The 24447-nt window shown below is 40.9% G+C and overlaps 1 protein-coding gene across 2 annotated transcripts in view; it reads left to right on the forward strand.

The window, feature by feature from the left end:
• The first annotated feature begins 713 nt into the window (after nucleotides 1–713).
• Nucleotides 714–24447, forward strand: part of LOC126399802 (carbohydrate sulfotransferase 15-like) — a 57156-nt gene continuing 33422 nt past the window's right edge. The window contains exons 1-2 of one of the 2 annotated variants that reach the window (XM_050060072.1): nucleotides 714–989; nucleotides 9850–9932. The gene's annotated coding sequence lies outside the window, so the exon portion shown is untranslated. The remainder of the gene's footprint in view (nucleotides 990–9849; nucleotides 9933–24447) is intronic. The other variant, XM_050060070.1, reaches the window with a different exon arrangement.

Consider the following 24447-nt stretch of genomic DNA (forward strand, 5'->3'; position numbering starts at 1 on the left):
CCCGCCCAAAATATATAATCTAATAATTATCGTAAACATGCGACTAGTCGACTAATGGCCGATTTTCACCACCTCTAACGTTGAAAGGATAGCACTTTGAAATGCAGCAAGTTTTGTTTTTTACATTATTTGCATTTTTTTCTTAAATATTAACCAGTTAGTTACTGGTTAATGGGTGTTGGGCTTTCAAAAGCAAAATAACTGACATCCCTAGTTTTTCCAATAACGAATTTAAAGGAATGAATTATGAGGAGCACTGTTGCTGGTTGTTGATATATTTATCTATTTTTAATTACAGGGGGGAGTGATGTGACATGCAGCAAGGCTCCCTGGCAGGAATACAACCGGGAACTCTGTGGCTGCAAGGCATACGCCTCAACCACTTTACCACTGGGATGTTCTTTGATTGTTTTTAATGCGATCTTTCAAGAAGCTTATTGTGAGCACCACAAATGAAATACCATTTTCCTCCATTGTGTTGGATAATACTGCCTAAACGACTGTGTACAATTTAAAGTGGGAAAAATGTTGCTTGAAATTTGTGAAGTGACCCTTTAAATTTGTATTTTATGATGTTTATTCGTATTCCTTTCCAGCAGAGGTAGATTTCCTGCTTGCAAAGAGATTATAGTCTTACAGTTGCTCCTATGAAGGGACCCCTGCACCCTCCCCCTTTCACTGCCCCTCACCCCTCACCCTTACCACCATTAGAGAGACAGACACAGAGAGAGAGGCTGAGTGACTCCCACCGTTCATACCGGGAGCCTGAGAGAGGAGCAGAAGAGAAAGAGAGGCTGTCACAGCGCACAGACTCTACAACTTGTTCACATGTAACCGCCAGCGGAGAGAGGGGGAAAGAAATAATAATTACACGGACTTACAAATGCCATTAATCCCGTGACCGGTGACCGGAATGGAAATATACGAGCCGGCAGTGACAAGTTGTTTGATCCGGGTGGTCGCGTGAGCGCTGCAAGAAAAAACTCATGGTAGGTTTTCAGAAACACACACACTCACACACACTGTTATTTCTCCAGCCTTTTGATTCCTGTCAATGCATTTGCAGCTTTTGCTCTTATTGTCTGCATCAGTTCCGAGTCGGTGAAGTTCATGCACTCGGTTTCCAGACTGCGAAGCGGGTGTGTGCAGAAATGGAAAAGTTTTTTAGGTTATTTGACTGTGAGTGTGTGTGAGTGTGTGTGTGTGTGTGTGCCCTGTATACAACCGGAGACATCGCCAATATAACGGGCTCCTTTCAGCGGAGAGGCGCCCGCTACCCGTAGAGAATGAATGGGTCACTATGTATTCTAATCTAACTCAAGAGTGGAGTTTGCCTCGGTTTAAAGTGGAAGAAAAAGAGCTGCTGCTGCTTCTGGAGAGTTAACAGCATGTCAGGCGCGTGTCCTGGAAGAATACCACCGAGATTATACTCAATATTATCGGAAATATCTAATCACAGTCGCTATCGGTGCTCTGAAAGGCAGGTTTTACTCCCAGAATCAGACATGTGGCACATTTTCCTTTGTGGTTGTGCTGGAATATTTTTGGCTTCCCATTCATGGGATGCGTTGTCTACCGTGAGAGCCAAAACAAAAGGATTTCCCGCTGACCAATGAGAGCAGGGGAAGCCTCAGGAGGGGACGGAGTGGTCCTCGTCTCTTTGTCCTACCTGAGACACCAAATAGACCACAGACAGCCTCGAGGCAAATGTGGGACTGACTGGGAGTACTGGTGAGATGGATCACCATGCGTAAAAGAGATTTTTCTGCCAGTTCAAGGTGCCTGGCTGCACCTCATAGCTCCTATTTAGATCATTAGATGTGATGGAGAACAGTGTGTTCAGAATCTAAGGAGCCATCAGAGCACCTGCTAATTAAACCTCTCACAGCTCACACCACAGCATCATTAATTGACTCCTAAATATATAACAGATCTGGGATCTCTCTGCCAGACTCATTTACATGCATCCTGACACATAGAGATCTGCATTACGCCTCTACAATATGGATTCATGTCAGGGCTGATAAGTTTGGGCTAATGGTTAAGACAAGCCCTCGGGGTGCATCGCGTCACGTTAACCTCCCTCCCTCTTCCCCTCATTACTTTCAAGTTGAATAAGTTAATGTGCATTGTAACACGAGGGTTTTTAATTACTGTACTTGAGCTTTCAATTACACACATGGTAGCTGCTTGCCAGCACATTAGCCATGAAGGTTTCATACATAAAGAAACTGAGGGGAAAAGGCAGGCGGAGGGGATGAAAATGAAGAAGTCAGGAGTGCTAGGGCCAGAGCAGTTAATCGATTAGTCGAATGAGGGAAAATGTCTGAGTTATTTATCAGGCAAAAAATGTTACATATTCTCCGGCTTCAGCCTCTCAAAGTGAGGATTTTGCTGCTTTTCTCTGATTGTTGTCTCTTTTGGACTTTTAACTGGACAAACAAAGCAATTTGTAGACATCATTTGGGGCTGTGGGAACTTGTAATGGCCTTTTTTATTTGTTTTTGTGACATTTTAGATATCAAACTAATAATCTGATATCAATAAAATAAATATCTGTTAATGGTAATAGTAACATGGCTAGATACAGGGCTGTGATCACTTATTTAATAGTGAGGGGGAAAAAAAAATCGATACAGCAAAGTATCATGATACTTTTGTGTGGCAATATCGTATCGTCACACAGTGCCAAGTATCAATTTTTTTATTCTATAAATTAATTATGTTACAAATACAAATTAAACTTTTGGTAGCCAACTAGAATAATATAATCAATAACATTTTCAGTCCACGAGACACATTTTGCTGCTGCAAAAGAATGGCTGAAGTGAAATGAACAGACTGAAAACTTTTATCTTCTTAGATAAAACAGATGCTGACAAAGTCTTCCTTCTGGGAACATAATTTACAGTTGAAAAAAAAAGATAATAAATTGTAGTATATCGCAATATATATTTAATATCGCAATAATATTGGATCGTGACTTAAGTATCGTGATAATATCATATTGTGACACCCCTACTGTTTAATATTGGAGAGGACCATTTTCAATCACACCTTCTGCAACCCAACTCTTGGGGAGGGGTCAGTGGGAGATCCCCATGGATACATTTTTCAGAACTTAAAAGCTAAATGGACCATTTCAGAGCACTTTAAAATAGAGCTGTTCTCAAGAGTTCTCCAACTATATTTTAAGACATACAAAAACTTCACAAAAACTATAAAAATTGACAGAAATAAAGCCTACACATCACCCATATTACATTCTAGTTTTCTAACTTTGTAATGCATTTGAAAGTTATAAAACAGAGACAGTATGGTGTTTGACATTAGCCCGTTTTACACTGCCTGTTCAAGGCAGGACTGTCTCTATAAAAGGTACGACTGCGGAATGAGGGACAGAGTTGTCTTGCCTTTAAGCCGGCAGCAAAGGTAGTAACAGCACTGAACTGATGTCTGTATAAAAAGGGACACATTTTGACAACGTGTTTTTGTGCAACCCGCTGCTGGAGATTTAAAAAGCAGCTAGCGGCAGTTAGCAGCTAACTCAAAGAAAAAGAACAGCAGCTGAAAATGTGCACAAATTAGAAAAACAATGAGGTCCGGGAGCTTCTTACCCTCCAAGCAGAGGATGAGATTAGCTGCCATGTAACAGGGAAGTTAAATGATTATTTTTGCCATGTAATGCTGTTGTTTTAGAAAGTGCTGCCCACGCCGACGCTATTGTGTTAAGCATCATTCCCATAACCCCTTTTTTGCTTCCGGGATGCCGGCATGCTGTTTAAATTTAGGTGCTAGACCAGCATGATGACGCTGTTAATTTTATCTGTGTAAAAAAATGCAAAGGTGGCATAAAGAAGGGACTTCGTAGTGGTGCTTTAATGCAATATCTGTGTAAAAAGGGCTATAGATTGCACCTACTTACAGCAGTCGAGCAATGACCTCTGATGGGGAACGGCAGTGCCGCTTGCACAAAACACACACAGAACTACAATACACTGTAATATTGATAATAATAATGTCAATGTTAAGTTTATTTATGATTATAATTTCATTTGCTAATGATTTTATCAGGCAACAGTGCATGGTAGCCTTTTGTAGCAGAGAAAAAAAAAAAATTAAATCTATATATATATATATATATATATATATATATATATATATAATATTTATCAATATATATTTTAATTACTGCCTAGGCTAGACACAGCCTCTGTGTGTGCTATGTTAGAGTGTAGCAGTTTGCTTACAAGTTGACACAGAGTCTGTGTGGGAAGCCGAGACGTAGGCGTTGTAAACGTGGTGGGGGATTCTCTCTCTCACTGCAGTATATTATTATACAGCGAGTGGGATGGATGATTAGAATGATTTAAATGCCACGACTGGGTGTAGTGTGCACGGCCTCTCGCAGGCACTCTGTTTTGTTTGAGCTCATTTCATCTCTCCCACCACAGATTTCCACGGAGTGACTGAGGCACTTTGATGAATGGCTCTGTCCGAGATAAGTTGAGCTGTAATATTTCCGGCTGATCGTTCTTGATTTAGATGCAGCGTTAACTTGGGTCTTTGTAGTGGGCTGATGAAGTATTCATTTAGGGGGAACTTAAAGTAAATAAACAATGAATCACACTGCCAAGCGTTGTTTAATCTGCATGTGAAGCAGGGCTTTGTGCAACATGATAAAGAGACAGAACTATGAATGAATAATATTTATGTCACAACTCTTCAATCAATTAAGAGAAAGCAAGATGTAAGAGTCTTTTCAACCAGACTTTGATTACATGTAAATGTGATCACAGCACGAAATGCAGCTTTTAAGATGAATTTTCCATCACTGGTTCCAGTGATGCTTCTTAGACTCATAATTATTGCAATACAGACAAAGAGGGAAAGCCTTTGTTATTGAAATCTTTGTTGGAGATTTCAAAAGAAAAGGGGGAATTATATTGAAACGGCTGGGGGAATCTCAGGGAATTCAATTTGCATGGCCTTTTTAGAGCCACTTCATCATGCAAAGTGGGGAGAGTGTGGCAGCAAACATGCACAGAGCTGTTGCCCTTTTCAGATTCACGGCGGTCATTAGACGGTGACAGTGATAAAACGTATCCTCGTGTTTGGACAAATGTACAAACACAGACTGGATTAGTTTGAGTCCAGAAGATGAAAACAAGTGTTACTTCAAAGCTGTATGTTTGTGTGTGTGTGGAAGTGGGGGTGGAGGGGTGCTTCTGGGAATTGGTTGGCATTATTTGACTGTCTTGTTCCCACGTTGTTACACTATTGTGTCTTTGTGTAATTTGCAAAACATGCACAGTGGATTTTGTGCAGCGGAGCGGCTTTTATTAGCTGAGACATTCGGGGTCCAAATGAAGACTTTGGTGTGAATTATTCTGCCATCCTGCATTTAACGTCGCACGGATTTAACACGCTGCTGCTCTTGTTTATTCGCACTGTTTTAATTCTCAAAAGGAGAGGGCCGTCTTTATCACCGCCAATAAATCTGAGGAAACGTGCATATTTAGAAATAGATTTATATTATTTTGTCCTGGCGTGTTATGAGTCATAAAAATTCACTTGAAATCAGAAGCAATGATAAACACTGTGCTGCCTGACTTCCTGCCAACTTCCTCTTGCTCCACTTTGTCTTTTGTGAGGCCTGTCTGGGACATTTTGCACCAGACGGGGCAAGCGACTGTCCTAAAGCATCCATGTCTCATCCCCAAAACCTCTGACCAGTCTTTTAGATACCCTGCGTTCCCTTGTATTTTTCCCCGTGACTCACACAGTCTGGCCTTGCTCTGATAACTCTGACACCTTCTTTTTTTCTTTCTGTGGGATACATCTCCCTTTTCAGCCTGAGAGCCTGAAGCAGCACACTGTGTTTCTCAAATGAAGCATTTGACCTCTCTTTCAGGGGTCTTTTATTTCAGTCACTGGCTGCAGGAAGGTTAGTGTCAAGTGTGCATCAGGGGCTGCTGCATGCAGCTTGATGGGACTCCTCTGGGGCAGAGGGCACGGAGTCCGTCCATATGGACTTTTAACCTGTGTGAATGCAGGCAACATTAACACATTACAGGGTCAGCTGACTGTCCTTCAAATAGCATGTAGTCTTATGTATCTCATCTCAAAGATTTGATGCCTGCATGAGAAAGTGTCAGAACTGGCCTTTTTTTAGTACCTTTTCTTTTCGGTCATAAATTGTACGTGATGGCATTCAGCCATTCTGTGATGTAGCCTTGGCGTTAGCATTTGGGCATGTTTTGACCTTGCTGTTGTCTCTGTAGTCCTTCAGTCAATGACAGACAACCTTAGCAATTTTTATGCCTCGGCACCCGCGATAGCCATAGCTTGGAGGCATTATGTTTTCAAGTTGTCCGTCCGTCCATCCATTCCATCCTTGGGAGCGCGATATCTCAAGAACGTCCAAGGGACTTTATTCAAATCTGGCACAAATGTCCACTTGACCGTGTTCTCACACTAAAGTCATCAAAATGCAGCGCTTGGGCAGTGACTTGTGGCATCAGAAACCAACAAAAAAAGACGTCCGTTAATGTTGGCATTATATGCGGTCGGTTGCCGTTATAGTTTAACGGCACCCATCGGCGTCAGGGAGGAATGTGGCGGGACAAGGACGAATGTTAAGGGGGCGAAATTCCGACTGGGGTGGGCAGGAGGGGTCCAACAAACACTGACTTTCACCAGAGAGAGCAGTATTTGAGTCCTGTAAGATTCCTAAGCCAAACCTTTTTCTTTTTTCCTAAACCCAACCATGTGTGTTTGCTGTTGAAGGGAAAAAAAAAAGTCAATTTTTGGTGTTGTACCGACGTAATGGTAAGAAGACAATGCATGTAACAGGCAGAACTTGACACGCTGTCCCAGAATGTCAACAACCAACGCACCCAGGGTACCTTTCATGACGTATGTGAACGTGGAAAGTCCATGACTAAACGTCAATATGTGACGAGGTCGGAGTGAGAATGTGTTGTCCACTTGGACTCAGCAAAGAACTGATTAGTTTTTGGTGGTCATCTGTCAAAGGTTAAGGTCACTGTGACCTTGCGTCAATTTCATTCGCGGGAATGCAATATCTAAAGACCATCTTGAGAGTATTTCTTCAACCTTGGCACAAACATCCACTTTGAGTCAAAGATGAACTGATTAGAGTTTGGTGGTCAAAGGTCAACAGTCACTGTGACCTCATCTTTGGCATTCTCATAAACGCAATATGTCAAGAACAGATTGAGGGAATTTCTTCTGTTTTGGCACAAATATTACTTGGAATCAACAATGAACTGATTATATTTTGGTGGTCAAAGGTCAAGGTCAATGTGAGCTTGCATATGTCTCATTCTTGTGAACGTGATATCTCAAGAGCACCTTAAAGGACTTCCTTCAAATTTGACACCAATGTCCACTTGGACTAAAGTAAACTAGATTTTGGGGGTTGAAGATCAAAGGTCAAGGTCACTATGACCTCACAAGACATGTTTTTGTCCATAACTCAATAATTCTTATGCTAATTATGACAAAACTTCACACAAATGTCTATGAGGATATAATGATGAAGTGGTGACAATTTATATCCAAAAGGTCAAAAGGTCAACATCACTGTAACATCATAATATTCTGCATAAAACACTTTTCTGGCCATTACTCAACATCACCAGTCAGGAACAGAAGGGGAGACATTTGGTCAGATAGAAAATTATCATGATAAATGTCAAATCATCATGTCTTTTGCTCCTGAGTGAAAGGTAAAGAAATCATATGGTAATTTGTGGTTCAAACTATATTTTATTTTGTGAGCATGACAAACACTTGGCAAAAAGTGGAACATTTAACAAATACGAGATTTAAAACAATCCAAAAATTTAAATCAATAAAATGAGAATAGGGTATCTTAATTCTGGCCAGCAGCATGTCAGAGTCTTTGTACAGACAGTTTAACACTTTAGGGATTATGTAGCTGGCCGTGTCTTCTTCTCCTGTTTTGGCACCTTGCATTTAAGATGCATTAATTTAATTATATTAAACATTTATCAAACATTTGTTATATTTCTATCAAGGCAAATTATATCAAAATAATTGTTGTCGTTTTATCACCAAACCCTAGTTGGTTGCACTAAACAAGCAACTTAATAAAGGTCACCTTGGGGCTTGGGGACAATGTGAGCAGTATTTTTCAGAATTTTTTGACATTCTACAGACTAAACAATTAAGCACACAGATAAAAAAAAGCAATTAACAGATAAATCAGTATAAAAAAAAAAATTTTGTGAACCTATTATTAGATACTTAGTCTTGATGGTTAAACTGAACACTGCACATCCTTTAACTGCCATAGGGGAAACATACATCTACCTCATCAGTATGCAGATTGAGTTTCTCTTATCAACATAAACAAACCGACTGTCACATCCTGTTTTCTTCAGTGTATCTATTTAAAGTAAAGTTGTTCAGCAGCCTATCAAAACATGTCAGCTCTTAAAGATGCCATCTTTAGCTTCACTCCTGTCACCAGTAACCCTTTGTTGCATAAATGTTTCATAGACAGACTGCTGTTTCTGTGAGCTGGCAGCCAAGTGACAGCAGGCTCCAGTTTTAGACTGAATGATCTGTACCGGAGACAGTATCCGGCTGCTTTCTGGCTGCGCTCAAGTGCAGAAGTTGGGCTTTTGAAAATAATGGTGCATGCAGAAGCCCAGTGATGGATGGATCCTCCAATGAAGTTATGTTATGTATTCCTGATGAGAGTAGTGGATCAGCGGGCAGGATTTATGTGGCTGTGGAGGAGCAAACGCTCCAGAAGATGCTGTCTGGTTGAAGCAGCGGTCCGAGGCTATTTGTCACTGTGATTGATGAGCTTCCAGTGATTAAGCTAACATGCTGACAGACATTAATCTGCTTTATCTCGTGAATGACTTGCATGGAGGTTTTTTTTCTCAAGTGTTATTGGCTCTAGTAAACAAGGAGGAAGCGTGGCAGCGTCTTGCATACTTCATTCTCTTTCCGGTTGTGGTCAATCTCGTCATAGTCTTCAAGGTCTGAACTCGTAGGGTGTCATTTTATATGGTCTTTCTCTCCAACATTATTTGGAGTGCTTGAGACGTTTACAAGTCAGAGATAGCACTTTAATAAAAACGTCACACATATACACCTGCGTGTAATTTCAAACCACATACAATATGCCTTCTGGATACATGACATTTCTAACTCCCTGAAGAAACAAATTACAGGTAAAAAGGTACTATGTGAAGTCGCAATTAAAAAAGAAATGATCACACATGCTGATTATGAAGCTATAATTGCAACATATGATGTGAGAACACACCTCATACATGAATACCAACATGTTTTCAAAATGCGTGTGACTTGTTCTTGACATATCTGTAGGACACTTCTCCTGCAATAACACAAGACACTGTGTAATTGCGGACATCATGCTGGGACTTTGAGGTGCTGAGTAAGAAGGTAAATCTGGCATCCCAGAGTTGCTGTGCGCCGCTGCCAAGTTGGGGGTCATTGCTTGTATTAATGACGCATGGGAAACTAAACTGGCTTTTATTTCCCTCACCATCTGTACCCAGTTGTGCTATATAGATGAACTCTGGCGAATGAGAACAGCCCCCTTATGCAGCTAGTGGTTTGATTTATGGGACTGTGCAAAGAGGGGGGATAATATTACTTATGCAGTGAAAATTGTGTGTTTATAATTATGTAAAAAAAAAAACAACAACCCTGTTTTCTAAATACATCACTGGTCTTATCTCTTCATTATAAGCATTACAATTGGTAAAAAACAATGCATAGTTAAGGACCATTGTTTTTGTCTTTCAATTAATTTTCCAGAATTTTTTTGTTGTTGTTGTGAGGCGCACCTCCCCAGAGGGCTGCAGGAGAGTTGAAGGAGTGCAAGGAGGGAGAGACGTGAGGTAAGGATGCTGCTTGAGGTGAAAGGCAATTAAGGCACTTAAAAACTCTTAGCGCTCAATTGCAGCAATTTGCGTCAAAATTCACACTCTCTCTCAGAGTCAGAACTCAGACAAATCTTAACGCACAGACACATGTCAGACTTTTAAAGCCTTCTAATTAAAAGTGATTTACACCTGGATCAGTTGTCCCCGCATGCCCAAAAGGCATTTCCTGCTGCGAGAAGACTCACGGTGAGGGATGAGGCTGTGATTGACAGTCAGATGTAAAAGGTGCAATATGACCAGAATTTTAGTTGAAAACATTAGAAATTAAACTAATATCACCAACAGAAGGTGAGGATTTGATGTTATGTGTTGCAGAGATATTTACTGAAATGAGCATGCTAACCAGCCAGCCCCGGCCCGTCCTGAACACCACTTTTACTTCAAGAGGAGATAGTGACTCACTGTAGCATCGTGTCTGCCCTCGGTCAAACAGAGAGGAAGAAGAAGTCGAGCCCTCGCAATGTTTTTAGATACCTGCAATCTCTCCCGACAAGCAATATTTTTATGTCCTCGACTTCTCCTTCCGTAATCTGACAATCAGACAATCCAAGGTCCGAAATGCATGACACTAGCGTGGATAGGTCAGCCACTTCAGGTCAGTGTGAAGCCAAGCTAAGATAGCTAGGCTACGCTAAAACAGCTTGGAGGCCTATTGTCCGTTCATTATCTATATCCAGGCGTCAATTAAAGCCAAACATGTCTAGAGCCCGATAATCCGAAACCCCAAACCGAAATGCCAAGAGACACACAAGTGTAGACATTGCAACTAATATTAAAGCTAACAGTGCCAAAAAACTTCCCAATGGCATTATTAAAAGGTTTTGAGTTGGCTGTTTCCTTGCTACTACGGTCTTCCTAAAATTGCACATGAAGATTATGTGATAGTAGTGTTTTTCAAGTTGGCTTGGAGGCGAACTGCTGCTATTGATAGCTTTGGAACATGTGGCTAGTTAATACACATTGCACCGTTAACCAGTTTTGTTGGTGGCAATCAAAAATATCGAGTTATCGTAACATACCGATTCTAAATATTTGAAACTCATTTTAAACTAATTTTCCGCAGCACTGATACACCGCTACCAACTGCTCTTTCTCGATCTCTCTTCTGGTAAATGTTTACTATAGTTATTCTGCTGTACTCTGCTGCTAATCAAGCAACTATGCTAGTTTTTTACCATGCTATCAAAAATGGTATCGAATTTTGATTGTTTTCAAGGCATTTTATCAAAGTTAGAAATTCCAGTATTGTGACAACACTATTAGCAGGTCAGAAAACTATCGTATAAATCAATAATTTTAACAATCCTTTTGGAAGACATTGACAAATACCTTTTTTTTTTATTGTTTAGGTATATGTTGGTAATTAAGGGATGTTTATAGCTCCAGAAAATCCTCTGGTCACAAAGACAGAAAAATGGAGAGAAAGTGCGAATAAGCTGTCGATTATGCACCAGTTTTAATCAGAGGAAATAATGACATCCCAGGAAGGATTGTGCATCCAGATTCCTGTACTATTGATTTTTTCATCCACATGAGAAACATATATTTCCATAGAGAAACAGATCTGACAAATAAAAGAAGCATGATTCTGCCCATACACACGACTTTTACGAGCTATATTTATGCAGCCACTGGATCATGGATGCTTTCATGTGTTGCCATGGAATCCCTTAGGTTAGCAGATACACCCACTATTAGTGGCTATGTGTGTGTGTCTCTCTCTCTCTTTGAGTGTGTGTGTAGACAGTATCTGTCTTCCAGATGTCACTCTAATGGGCCTAGACACAGACCTGTGGGGACCTCAACAAAATACAGCGCCGGGGAGAGATGTGTTCATTTTCCAATTACCTCCGGCTACTCCTTTTAAATGAGCAACTGTGTAACCTTTCAATACCACAGCCAATTCTCACTACACTGTTTTTTTTTCCTCTTTTGAGTGACCTAAAAATTGAGATTGTTCCTGATAATTTAATCTCATCGCTAAGCCGCAGAAAAATGCTACACCACCTTCCAAGTAAGTGAACATATGGTGTAGGTGGTGATTCTAAGTGCAAGCAGCAGCAGCAGCCCCGGGGCTAATTTAACCACAGCAAGAGGCGGTGTCTTAACTAGCTCAGACGGATAAACAAGAAACTTGCATGCACTTGCCACCTACCTGCACGTCTGTCTGTCTGAGTTCAAGGGTCAACATCGAGATCTGCTTACCAGACGGCCTCAAAATGTCCAGCAGAAGCGTCAGACGCACCTGCAGGGGCTGTTTGCATTTTTCAGTCTCTCTGGCAGCGTGGAGACACACTCCGACCTGGCCCGGGTCACAAGGAATTTGTAGCAATGTTATTTTCATCGCTGCAGCTATCATTTTGTGGGATTATCCCTGCCAAGTTAATTTGGAGCTGGAGTTTTATATCTGTGCAGGCAGCCGCTGCCAGTATGAACCTTTGGCGAACCACAGAAATTTTTACACTTTGCAAGATGGATGTGCTGTTGTAGTAAGAACATCGCTCCCCCTCCCTAAATTTATCAGGACGTGGCCAAGCAGGTAGAGTTGTGATTAAACAGGGGTTTTTTTTCCCTCTACAATCTACTTCCAGAGCATACTGAGCAGGACAGATGTATTATTGTGATTTATGCTAAACCTCACACTCAAATTACAGTTCAAGTGATCCTTCTGTGAGAGAGGTGAAACATATTGGCAACCTTTAAAATTAAGATACCATGCAATTAATCCTCCGTATTAAGACGGAGACCTCTTTATGCTCACCCTTAATTTGGAGAATTAACCTGCCTGCCTGTCCGCTAAGCCTGGAGAATTTGTCCAAGCCTTCATTATGGTGGAGCCACATGTATAATGTAGCAAGCAAAAGATAAAGTACAGCGTCTTATAAGTTGAAAATCCACAGGCCAAGTTAATATTATGGATCCACTGGGACACCCTCGAGTAGCCTCCCTAAAACTGTTTGCATCAGGCCCACTCCCAAGCGGCGGAGCAGTAAGCCAGCTGCCTCAGTAATGGCCTACGTTTTGTTAATTCACACGTTTTCCTGGCAGTCATAGGCTAACACTCAATCCGCGCACATATCCCTATCTGGCAGGAGGCTCAGCGCAGTTAGAGATGAAACTCTGACTGTTAACTAGGTGTGAAATGCTGCTGCACAGGATTACTATACGTCTCCTTGAGAACTTTGAGAAAACAGGGAATTGGACGGCGAAACAGGAAGCTGCTCTTAAAACATCACAGCCCGTGGTGCTTCTCCTCATCGCTGCACGCCGTCACAGATGGAAATGTAGTCTTTAATAACTTGGCTGACTTTTTTTTTTTCCTGGGCGACAACAGCCGTCTATGTTTCTGCAGCGAAAAGCTGAATTTCTGTGATTGCGACGAGTCACTCCTGGAATCCTCACAAGTGCAGGATTTAACAAAGATTGTGGGGGGTTTTTTGGGGGGGGGATACTCAAGTTTTCCTCCAGCTTTAGTCGTAAGTAAACAAGTGTTTTTGATGGAAGTTGAGAAAAAGCAGAGAAACAACTCGGCTGGAAAGAAAGTTTCTCTCAAGCCTCATTTGATTTAACAAATGAGCTCCTCGTAGTTTCCTTGCTTTGCCGTCAAGCCCTCGATGACTCCAGCTTCTGAGTCCAGAGTGCCATCATCATCACCATCATCTGTCTGTTGGGCATCTACTCAAAATATATGTGTGTACTGAGAACAATGAATTGCAACATCCCAAGTGTCCCCTTCATTCTGATCAATGAAAGGAACATTAGTCAGTAATAACTCAAAGACTAATAACACCTCTACGCATTACAAATTCATCGCACAGTCATTGTGTTAACCTCGAGCGTTACGTGCAGTAGTGACATGTACTTCGGGAATTTCATATAATCACACCGTTGACTGCTAACAAGCTGTAAAGTGTTTGCTGATTAGGCGTTAGTGTGATAGATTTAAAACAATTAAGTTATGATTGAATTCCCTAAGCTGGAGCCACTGAATGAGAAGTTGCCATTGAGAACAGTGTAGGCACTGTCAGGTGAAAACCTCCTATCTCTACTTCCGATGCCTTTTATTTCTTCATTTGATGCAAGGGCTGGGCAATACAGAGAAAATCAAATATCATGATGTTTTTGACCAAATGCTTTAATATTAATATAGTGATAATATTGTTGGATTGACTCTTGGTTCGTTCATAAAATACTAACACAGTGGAATCTTTGATAACTAGCCTAACCGTCAGCAATGTAGATACAATAACTAACTGGGTAAAGATAAATAATAGAAGAGCTATAACAGTTGTAAGTTCAGAAAATTGAATCACTTTACTGTAACATAGCCTCTAAAAGCAGGAAAAGACAACACTTATGATATTGTGATATCCATAATCTAAGATAGTAGCTTGCTTCATATCACAATAACGATTTATTAAATTCTTGCCCAGCTCTGTATGATGGATTACACAGTCTTCTTTGTGTTAACCCCTAAAAACCAATTAAAAGAACTGAAATCTTGATGGTCTTTGAACTAAAAACAAGGTTTTCAAGCCATCTCAGAACCCATCAGCTATCGTCTAATGACAACAAACCCATGGGGGCGATTGCCAACATTTCAGTGGTTCAGAGGCCTATACTACAACTACACTGTTTCATGTGACATTTTCAGAGTAGTTTCATCATCATCCAACTAAAATACTCTACACTAATGTCACTTATAGCTTATCGATACCTACATGACATTTAAGTCTCGGCTGACAATAACCTCTTGGATAGTGTTTTCAACTTTTCTACATCTCCGTTATAAGATTACAGAGTATCGTTTACATCCCATGGCACTGACATTTGACTGTCTCGTAGTAGCAAGCACTTTGGGTACCGTTTCATCTCATATCATATAAAGTAACCTTCTTCATTCATGGTTCTGCTGATGTCGCTCATAATTAACACCCCCACCTCTTTCACATGAATGCGCTCATGGCTGGATAGCGTTGACTGAACTATTGGATAACCAGCTCTGTAGTACCAGTTACCCAGACGGCCGAAGCGATGGGTTAGTCAAGCCAGATAACGAAAATATAGCCACGGTATATTTGAACTGGCTTCATAGTACAGGCCTCAGGTGTAGCAAGCAGATTTCGGGTACAAGACTTCCTGTTCTGTGCACCGGTCATTTTGGCTAATCTCTATAATGTGAGATCTATATATTAATGAAGACAAATAAAACTAGAATTGAATCTAAGGGCATGTTTCCCCTCAAGGCCTTCTTGAGATATCGTGTTCATGAGAATAATATGGACGCAAGGTCACAGTGACCTTCAACCACCACATTCTAATCAGTTCATAGTTCATCCTTGAGTCCAAGTGGATGTTTATGCCAAATCTGAAGATGTTACCTCACCCCATTTCTGAGATATTGTATATACAAGAATGGGATGGATAGATGTACTGATGCACATTCAAAAACATTATGCCTCCAGCCACGGCTGTAACCGCTGTGGATGCATAAAAAAAGAGCTATACAGTCATCAGACGATATCCGATGGGTTCCAAGATTGCATTTTGGCCAATGTGTTCCACCTCTTAACACAGACTGTTCACCTGCAGGCAACCAATACTTGCTCAAATGTGATTGTTCAATACTAATTGGGCTACAAATAAACTACAACTGGAAACCATAACATTTCCAGTACCAAAATCTTGTTCCATTGCCCAAAGATTCTGCATACATGCAGTAATCTGTTTACAGAGTCAAATAGTTTCTTGTTGCATAAACCTGTGGTTTCCAGCCTAGGGGTCTGGACCCCCAGTGGCCTGCCAGATGAATCTAAGGCGTTGCAAAATGGAAACAGAGCAGAAACGCAGAAACAAAATATGCTGAACAAAATTCGATGCTTTTTCCTGGATCAGTCACACATGTTTGATGCATGTTTTTAGCCACTCAGACTTTTACGTTCACAGCTTCTGTTGGTAACACACATCCTGAGCACTTGGATCTATGTCTCCAATTTCTCGCCTTTATTGCCTCTCACGATAGGCCAATTGAGTTTACTAAAATACATACTGTATTTATATGTTGCACAGATGTGCCATAAAGGCACATTTTAGTAGCGGTTTACCAACTTGAAGCGCAGTGTGATTCCAGAGCACGGAATAGTGTTTACAGATGTGTCCTACAAATGTCAGGAGTGTCAGTGAGCGACAACATGAGGATGGAAAAATACCCTACAACTGCAATATTGTTTTAATTGTATATATAGCCTTCGAAGTCCTAGCCGCAACATTTTTTCTTCTTTTTATACAAGTGTCACGGTTTTTCCCCTAAATTTTCTGTAAGCCGATTTGGATCGGAGCCATTTATGCTGCACTGTGGGTTCAGAGGCATTCCACTGGAAACAGTAAACATTCCCATTGGATTAATTACCAACTGCTTTCCCCCCAGCTCTGTCTGCTTCTTGTCAAAAAGGAAGATTAACAGTAGATTGAACTTTGGTCCACATGTAGAGAGACTGCCTGTCAGTTCTCATAAAGAGAGTGAGGGGGTGAGCAGGAGCAGGTGTTGGTATACTACTGAACAAATGAAAAGGTGGTTGTCTGGAGGACGGAGTCAGATTAGGTAAAGGGCCAAATCTAGCGTCAGTGTTCCTCTCTTATTTCATCAGTTAAAGGGTATTAATGTAATCCCAATATTGACACTTTCAGTCCGACTGTCTGTGGGTAGCCTCATTTTTTATCCACCTTCTTGGGAAACAGTTCTGATGCTGAGTTGCTAATGGTGCTCGATATAAAGGTTTCAGGCTGCAGTTGCCACCCACATTATTGGTGATTTAAAAACACGAGAGATGGACCTTGAGGGGATGAGAAACCGATTTGCACATATTTCACAAATCCCAAAAACATCCAATCCACCCACGCAGCGCTGAGTGTCCATGAAGTAATATATCAGGACTTCTCGTTTACTTTTTCCCCCCACAACTAACTCACAATAGAACTTTCCACTGTCAGTCAGCATTCTTGAACTCCGTCTCTCCTACGTCTTTTATTTCAACCTACATCTCAAAAATCTTTCAGCAAGACAGATTAATATTTCACAAACAAAGATTATGTTCAAGAGAAAAAAAAACATCTGACCGCTGACACAGAAAGCTGCACAGAAGATAAAATAGAGAAACTGAATTAAAGTGACTGGAAGATCACTGTTATAAAGATCTAATGCCAAAAAAAGAAACCTCCGACAGTAGCAGGAAATATATGGAAATACACAAGGATATCTCCGAAATTATTTGAATTCATCGGGGTATAAATTTTCTAAAGTTAGATAATAAGTTACAGACACATCACATCTAAGTTCATCCTGATACATTATTCATCGGAAGCTGCTGTGCGAACACAGCACTGTTTTGCATATGCCCCTCAAACTTGAAGCTCCTTTTCATTCACACAAGAATTCCTTGATTGTTTATTGTGCTAAAGACGCAGCTCTTCAAATAAAATTACCATCATTTATTCAAAATTTGATGTAAAGTAGGCTCCCATCCCAGATAAAACACGCGGCCTTTCACCTTTTCTCTCATTTCTACACTATCATTTTCAGTCCCAATTTAGCCCCATTGTATGTGTTCTGTGTGGAGACCAGTGCACCCCATGCTCTTCATAACATATCCATTACCGCAATCAATAATTTAAATAGCAGCCATTGTTTTTCTGCGCTTTTTAATGACACCATCATAAGCACTTATCCACCTCAGAAGGAGCCCAGGCGGTGGGAGGCTGCCAGTGAAATTAAAATAATGAATAAAAGATAAGATGGAAGAAAGTGCTGAACTGGGACTCCGCCTGAGATCCCAGCTGAGCAGCAGTTATGAATCCAGGGCAGAGGCCACATTTCTCGCCACCCTCCACAGCAGTGAAAGTGTCCGAAGGCTGTGTTGATAATTCGGCTCCTCAGTCGGGTCACGGTCAGGTCCTCTGGTCTCCTGGGGGGGCCTGCTGCCTGACTTCCTGGAGATTAGATTCTGATCTTCAGTCAACAGTGTGTGTGATCTGGGGGAATGTGATGGATGACTTCTCCCTCGGTAATATGACGAATGAATCCACTCTGAGCCACAGTGAATACTGATCTTCTCTTTCTTGCTTGGTGTTACATGGTTTTGATTTACATGATTAGATGGGGCTGCGGCCCCCCGGGGTAGCAGGAGAAGGAAGTGACATATTTGACAGGGCATAGGGCTCCTGCTCGCTCTATTATCGGTGGGCTCGGTGGTACACTGTAGAGATGGAGCCCAATGCAATCCTATTTCCAGATGTTTCTCTTGTACTCCCCAGCTATTGTAAGGAGCAATTTCATGCTTCAGCAACTTGCTTTGGTTCTGACTTCATTTACTCCCACCAATGATGCCTTTTCCAATTGATTTCATTTTTTTAATACTCCATGGTTAAGGCTCATAATTTTCATTTTGAGCATGTATTTATTTTGATGATTAAAATGGGGTTTTAAAAAAATCAATAATATAAAAATCTAACTGTTTCTTGTGTGCTTAGAGAAACTGCCTACATAACCAGCTGCCTATTGGCAATCTCTCACCATTGTTCTCTTCACTTTCTATTACTTGAGGCATTTTTTGAGATGTCCCAATCACAAGAGGACCTCATTTACTGTAAACTGCAGTGATCAATATCTTGTTAAAGCATAACCTTTAGGTGCGTGAAAGACATAAAATCTAGATAAAGTTATAACCTTTAAGATGTTAATAACTTTAAACCCCATTTCTGATGCTGTTTACACCTCTATATAGTAGTTTCTTTATTGATGCTGGTGTGCCATTCCTGTGCTGGACTCAGATTGCTTTCACATGCTTAAAGAATTCACAGGAAACAATACACGCAGTCACACATGTAATCAAATTAAATTTTATCTTACTAATAACAACATCACTGTTTACAGTCCACTCAGAAATAAAGGGTTAATTCCATATTTTTCAACCTGAAACCTATTTCCCCATGTTTTTGTTTCAAAATCACTAATGGGAAGGACAATTTTTTAAACTGGTCAAGGATTGAGCAAGATCGATGCATGAGGCATGTTTGCACTCTCACAGTGATGTTGACCACCAAATTCCAATCATTTCATCCTTACATCTAAGTGGACGTTTGTGCCAAATTTGAGGGAATTCCCTCAAGGCCTTTTTGAGAAATTACATTCAAGGGAATGAGACGGACACAACGGACACAAGATCACAGGGACCTTTGACCACCAAAACCGAATCAGTTCTTCGTAGAGTCCAAGTGGAAGTTCGTGCCAAATTTGAAGAAATATCCTCAGGGTGTTATTGAGATCCACGCGTTCAAGAGAATGGAAGCAAGTGTCTGCGAAAAAGGATAACGGTCATTTTCATACTTTTTTCATGAGTTGAGCATTTTCAATTTTTGTAAAGGAGTAAATATAACAAAAAGCAGCTGCGGCGAGCTGTTAGATAAAGAGTTGCGGGTGACAAACACACCTCCAATTCCTCAACAAGGTAACCAACTCTCCTGTGTCCAGATTGTTTGGTTGCACTATAACAGAAATACCAGCTGCTCTTCTGTGGATTTTTAGACGAAGTAGCTGCTCAAGGAGTGTTTGCCGTAATAGTGAACTGCACTGGCTTTTACCAGGGTAATCACAGGTGTCGCCAAATCATCCATGACTGAAATCTTCACAGGTGTATTATGCAGGAACTGTCAGTTATTATTTGTAAACAGCATCGACAGCGAAACTGAAAGCCAACCCAGGATTTGGAGCCAACTTTGCTTTTTTCTGCGCTATAGCCATGATTTTTATTGCTTCCTCTTGGACGCATGAACCCTGATCCCTGCCTTTTTAGAAAGTCCTGACCTCATGTGGGCTGTGCCCAGGAACGTCCCAAACATAGCAAAATAAGAAAATATAGGCAGAAAACAGGGTCAAAATACAAGCCACACACTTCTAGTGGATCACAAGTGATTATTAAGAGAGATTACTTTTACTTTTTTTAAGAAAATACTGCATAGCACACCACTAAGAATCACATCTTTATATAAGTTAAAATTATCTAATGTAAAAATCTAAAAATGATGTTTGTTTGTTTTTTTGTTTTTTGCTGAGAATAAGCGAATACACTATATGTAGGACATCTATCCACTGTTTATAGAGAGAGCTCTTGTCCCTTTAAGATCCCCCTTGCAAATTAAAATAGCCTTGATACTGGAGGAGGCAGTGTCAGTGTCATCAGCAGCTATTTATCACCAGCCAGCTTTAACCAATCACGGGGGTTGATTCAGTGTCACATGTCAGGCTCAGTCTCATGGCTGTACCACCCTTGCAGTGGCCTCATGCTGAACTTTAATTATTGTGAGTGGCGTGGCGGAAAAACATCTTTCTCCGGCTGACACAGCGATGACACCCTCTTTGTTCTTCCTCCTGACCGCTTCTATCACGCTCCTGCCCCACAGTACTTCCTGTGTTTTTGGTGGACGTCAACCAAAATCCACTTCCCGTCTCTAAGAAAATGTTAAGAGGTCACGGTAGTGAGGATGAGCAGATTGTTTTTCAGAAGAGAACACGCATTAAATGCATGTTTACAGCCCTTCAGCTAGTATTGGCTTTTACAGTCAGCTCATCAGCTGTTTATGTAGAAAAAGCCATAAACGGGAAACTGCCAGAGTCTGCAGGCAGTACTGAATTTCTGCTTACAGTCTGAAGTCATTAGCCGTTTACTCTATTCTTCACTTTTTTTCTTATTTGCCTTGGAGGATGTGTAAGTGGTCCTAAAGGGGAAATGGCTGTGTGGACGGGCTTGTTCCTGAATGACAAACTGCTTCTTCAGTATGACAGTGGATGGCTGAAATCAGTCTGTGAGAGTAGGTCGAGAGTACTCCTGGGCAGCTGCACACAAGGACTCTGTGGACAGAATGTGCTATTCTATTCTCAAGGTCTCCCAAGTCTCTTCATGGCTGGGTTTTCAGTCCACTCTGTTATTCTGTCCTCATGTTTTATATTCCTCCACACCTTGAACCACCGAGCTTGCTTCCTTTGTCTCTGTTCTGTGTGGCTGTAAAGGCAAGCTAGCAGCAGATTGTTTATGCTGTGCACATTCCACTTGTATTAATCTGTTTTTTACCACTGTCACAGACACAAAGTCTATTGGAAAAATCCATGTTTCTGTCTGTATAGGGAGAAAGCAGCACTGCAACACTCTAGGTGCGTGTATTACTTTACACACCTGCACATTGAATCAGGGATAATCACTTGTTTACGTTGTGTTCTCCTGTTTATCAGTCATTTGTAAATGTATACTATGCATCTAGAGAGAGCGTATATCTTTACTCTTTGTCTTTGTCATTCATGAATCTCTGATTAAATTCTAGGGCTGAAACCAACTATAATTTTCAATTATTTACACAATTAATGGATTATTCGTTGAGTCTATAAAATGTCATACAATAATTACTGCCTCACAGTTGTATGCCTCTGCAAACTAGTCAAGTTTACAGTTTACATCCATGTCGGTCCAAACTCATGTGTAGCCATAACAGAGGATGATGCTTCAAAAATAAATGTTGCAGTAAAGAAGCTAGAAATTCTAAAGCATTGATGTTTCACACACAGAAGATTTAAAACAATCACCAGTTTCAAGGTTAATGTCATCAACTCAGTGTCCAACCAAATGTCTTAATTGCTGTTCCTGACATATGGCGTTGAAAAATGACAAGAAAACTGCTTTTGCAGAACACTATGATGGCAAGGTGAAGCTGACCTTCGACCTTTCGGATATAAATAAACACATCATCATTTTATTATCATATTAGACATTTGTGTGAAATTTTGTCATAGCACATAAGTTCTTAAGTTATGGCAAAAACGTGTTTTGTGAGGTCACAGTGACCTTGACCACCAAATTCCAGTAATTTCATCTGTAAGTCCAAGTGGACGTTTGTGCCAAATTTGAGGGAGTTCCCTCAAAGCCTTTTTGAGATCTCATGTTCAAGAGAAGGAAATGGACACAAGATCACAGTGACCTTAGCCCCCCAAAACCTAATCAGTTCATTGTTGAGTCCAAGTGGAGGTTTGTGCCAAATTTGAAGAAATTCCCTCACGTTGTCACTGAGATATTGTATTCACAACAATGGACATACGGAGGGGTGGATGATAGGCCTAAAATTCATATCTTGGTATTTTCAGGCTGAATGGCGATACATGATATATCACGGTATTTTCTACTAAGTGGGCTACATGTTCAGTTGCAAGCTGATCCACAGCTGAAGTCCCCTGTTATTTTTGCTGCATGTGTTTATCCTCAGCAGGGCAGGTAAAAGTTTACCTGCTGGAGGTGAGCTGTTTGCAGAGGTGCAGAAAGAGCCTGCTGTCTGCAGCTCTTCCTCCCTGCCGTATTATTAGACTTGCCTTTATTGAAGAAAAGCTGCTAACAAAGTTCGGCTAATTCAGTGATAAACATATTTCATTTCCTTTAGATTCTCCATAATTAAAGTCTCCCGTTACTTTGTTGTTTTTGAGCAGCAACTTCACACAACTTCTAATACGGCAGATAGCAAACATGAAAACAGTAAAATAAAGCAGATATCTAAAGTAAAAACAGGACGCAGGAAAGAAACTAAACTCCAAACCACAGAGATTCAGTCAGAAGCTACAGAAGTACTGAGAGCTGAACACACAGAGACTTTTAAAAACACCTTTCAGACAGATTTTAACAGACAAATTAAATTGAGGAGCAGCTCTGTGTCTCTCTCAGTGTTGCCAGAAATGTGTGAGTGAGTGATTGGGGCGGAGCTGTGTGGACGGTGTTGTCTAAATTTATATCTTCCTTGAAAATATATCGATATATCATACATAGTCGTTATATTGCCCAGCCCTAGTGGATGGACAGATAACCTGAAAAGATGATGCCTCCAGCCACGGCTGTCGCCAACACAGAAGGATAAGAATTGTGAAAAATACTCATCACAATTTCCCAGAGCCCAAAGTGAAGTCTTCAAAACACTTCAAACTGTCTAAAACCCAAAGATTCTTCATGTACTATCATAATTATTAAGTAAAAGCATTAAGTTCTGACATTTAAGAGGATGGAACCAGCAAATGTTTCACATTTTTGCTTGCAAAATGACCGAAACTATAAATAAATTATCCAAACAGTTGGCGATTACTTTTCTTTCAATGGACCAATTGATAAATCGACTAATTGTCGCAGCTCTGTTAAGCTCATTATTAGAAATTGGGAATCCAGTGATTTATTTGTTTTCAAGGATTTAACCATGTTACATATTCTCTTCATGGTAATATGGATCAGGCTTGCATGCTTGAACTTATGGACTCGCTCTGTGGATAACCTCATATAGCATTCCCCTGCCTCCCAGTCTCCAACGCAACCTCTAATCTGCCTGTTGCTTCAGCAGATAAGTCAAGTTTAAGCCGTCATGCTATGTAAACAGCACTGAATAATAAAATATACTCTGACATATAAGTAGACCTCTCTCCTCTGGTCCTCTGAGGACCGACACATATACTGAGGCAAATTGTCTTACAGAGTGTCTTTAAGAGTTTCCTGCACCATTTTTCAAAGAGAAAACAAGCAGGAAACATCTGAGTTCCACTGTAAAATGGGTTAGTGTTATGCCCAATAGAAAAAAAGGCCTTTTAATCTTCTCCAGCAGTCGAAGATGAAGACAACAACACGGGGAGGTCTGTGGAGATGACTAAGATATTTTAACAATATTCTGTGATATGGAGCAGTGAGTTCTCTGTAGCCCAAGAGTCAGCTGGCGCTTTGCTTTGAATCAAAACAAAAAGGGCATTTCAGGGGCCCATCAGCAGGCCGTGCAATTAATTTCCTCCATTTGAAATACCAGAGAGCCGGGGAAGTAGGACAGTGTGGTCTCCGCTGCACAGACTGCTTCTCTAGCCAGGTATAATGATCATCTGTTGCTGTGGTTTGAGGAATGAATGATTTAGAAGGCTGTGGAGTGTTTTTGTCATTCCTATTGTGTGAGAGCATTTAAAGTAGTATGGAATATGACCACAAGTCACGGACAGTATAGGAAAAATCACTAAGTGAAGTCTTGTCATGTGGGCTTGGGCAGTATTACAGTATACCAGGGTAATTAGAAATCCATTTTCAATACCACCAAAAATACAGATGCTCCTCTTTCTATTAAACTAATACAGAGATGTTGAGGTGATGTAGTGCCCAGCACGCTCCACCAGAGGTCAGTCTCCACTCCTGCAAGAGGCAGCTGAGCTGAGAAAGATGGCGACTGCGAGTTTGGTGGGGATAACATTACAAGAATAGTAAAAGCCAGTCAGCAAAGGCAGAGAGTGACGGCAAAGAAAAGGGCATGCAGATCAGCATATTTTCGCAATTAAGGGCTCCAACACACCAAGCCAACGCTTGGCTTTTGATCAATGTCAGGCCACCGGTGAGTATTTTTTGGCGGTGTGGCCCGCAGTGTTGGC

This window comes from Epinephelus moara, chromosome 13 (assembly GCF_006386435.1).
Source record: "Epinephelus moara isolate mb chromosome 13, YSFRI_EMoa_1.0, whole genome shotgun sequence".
Classification (NCBI taxonomy): domain Eukaryota; kingdom Metazoa; phylum Chordata; class Actinopteri; order Perciformes; family Serranidae; genus Epinephelus; species Epinephelus moara.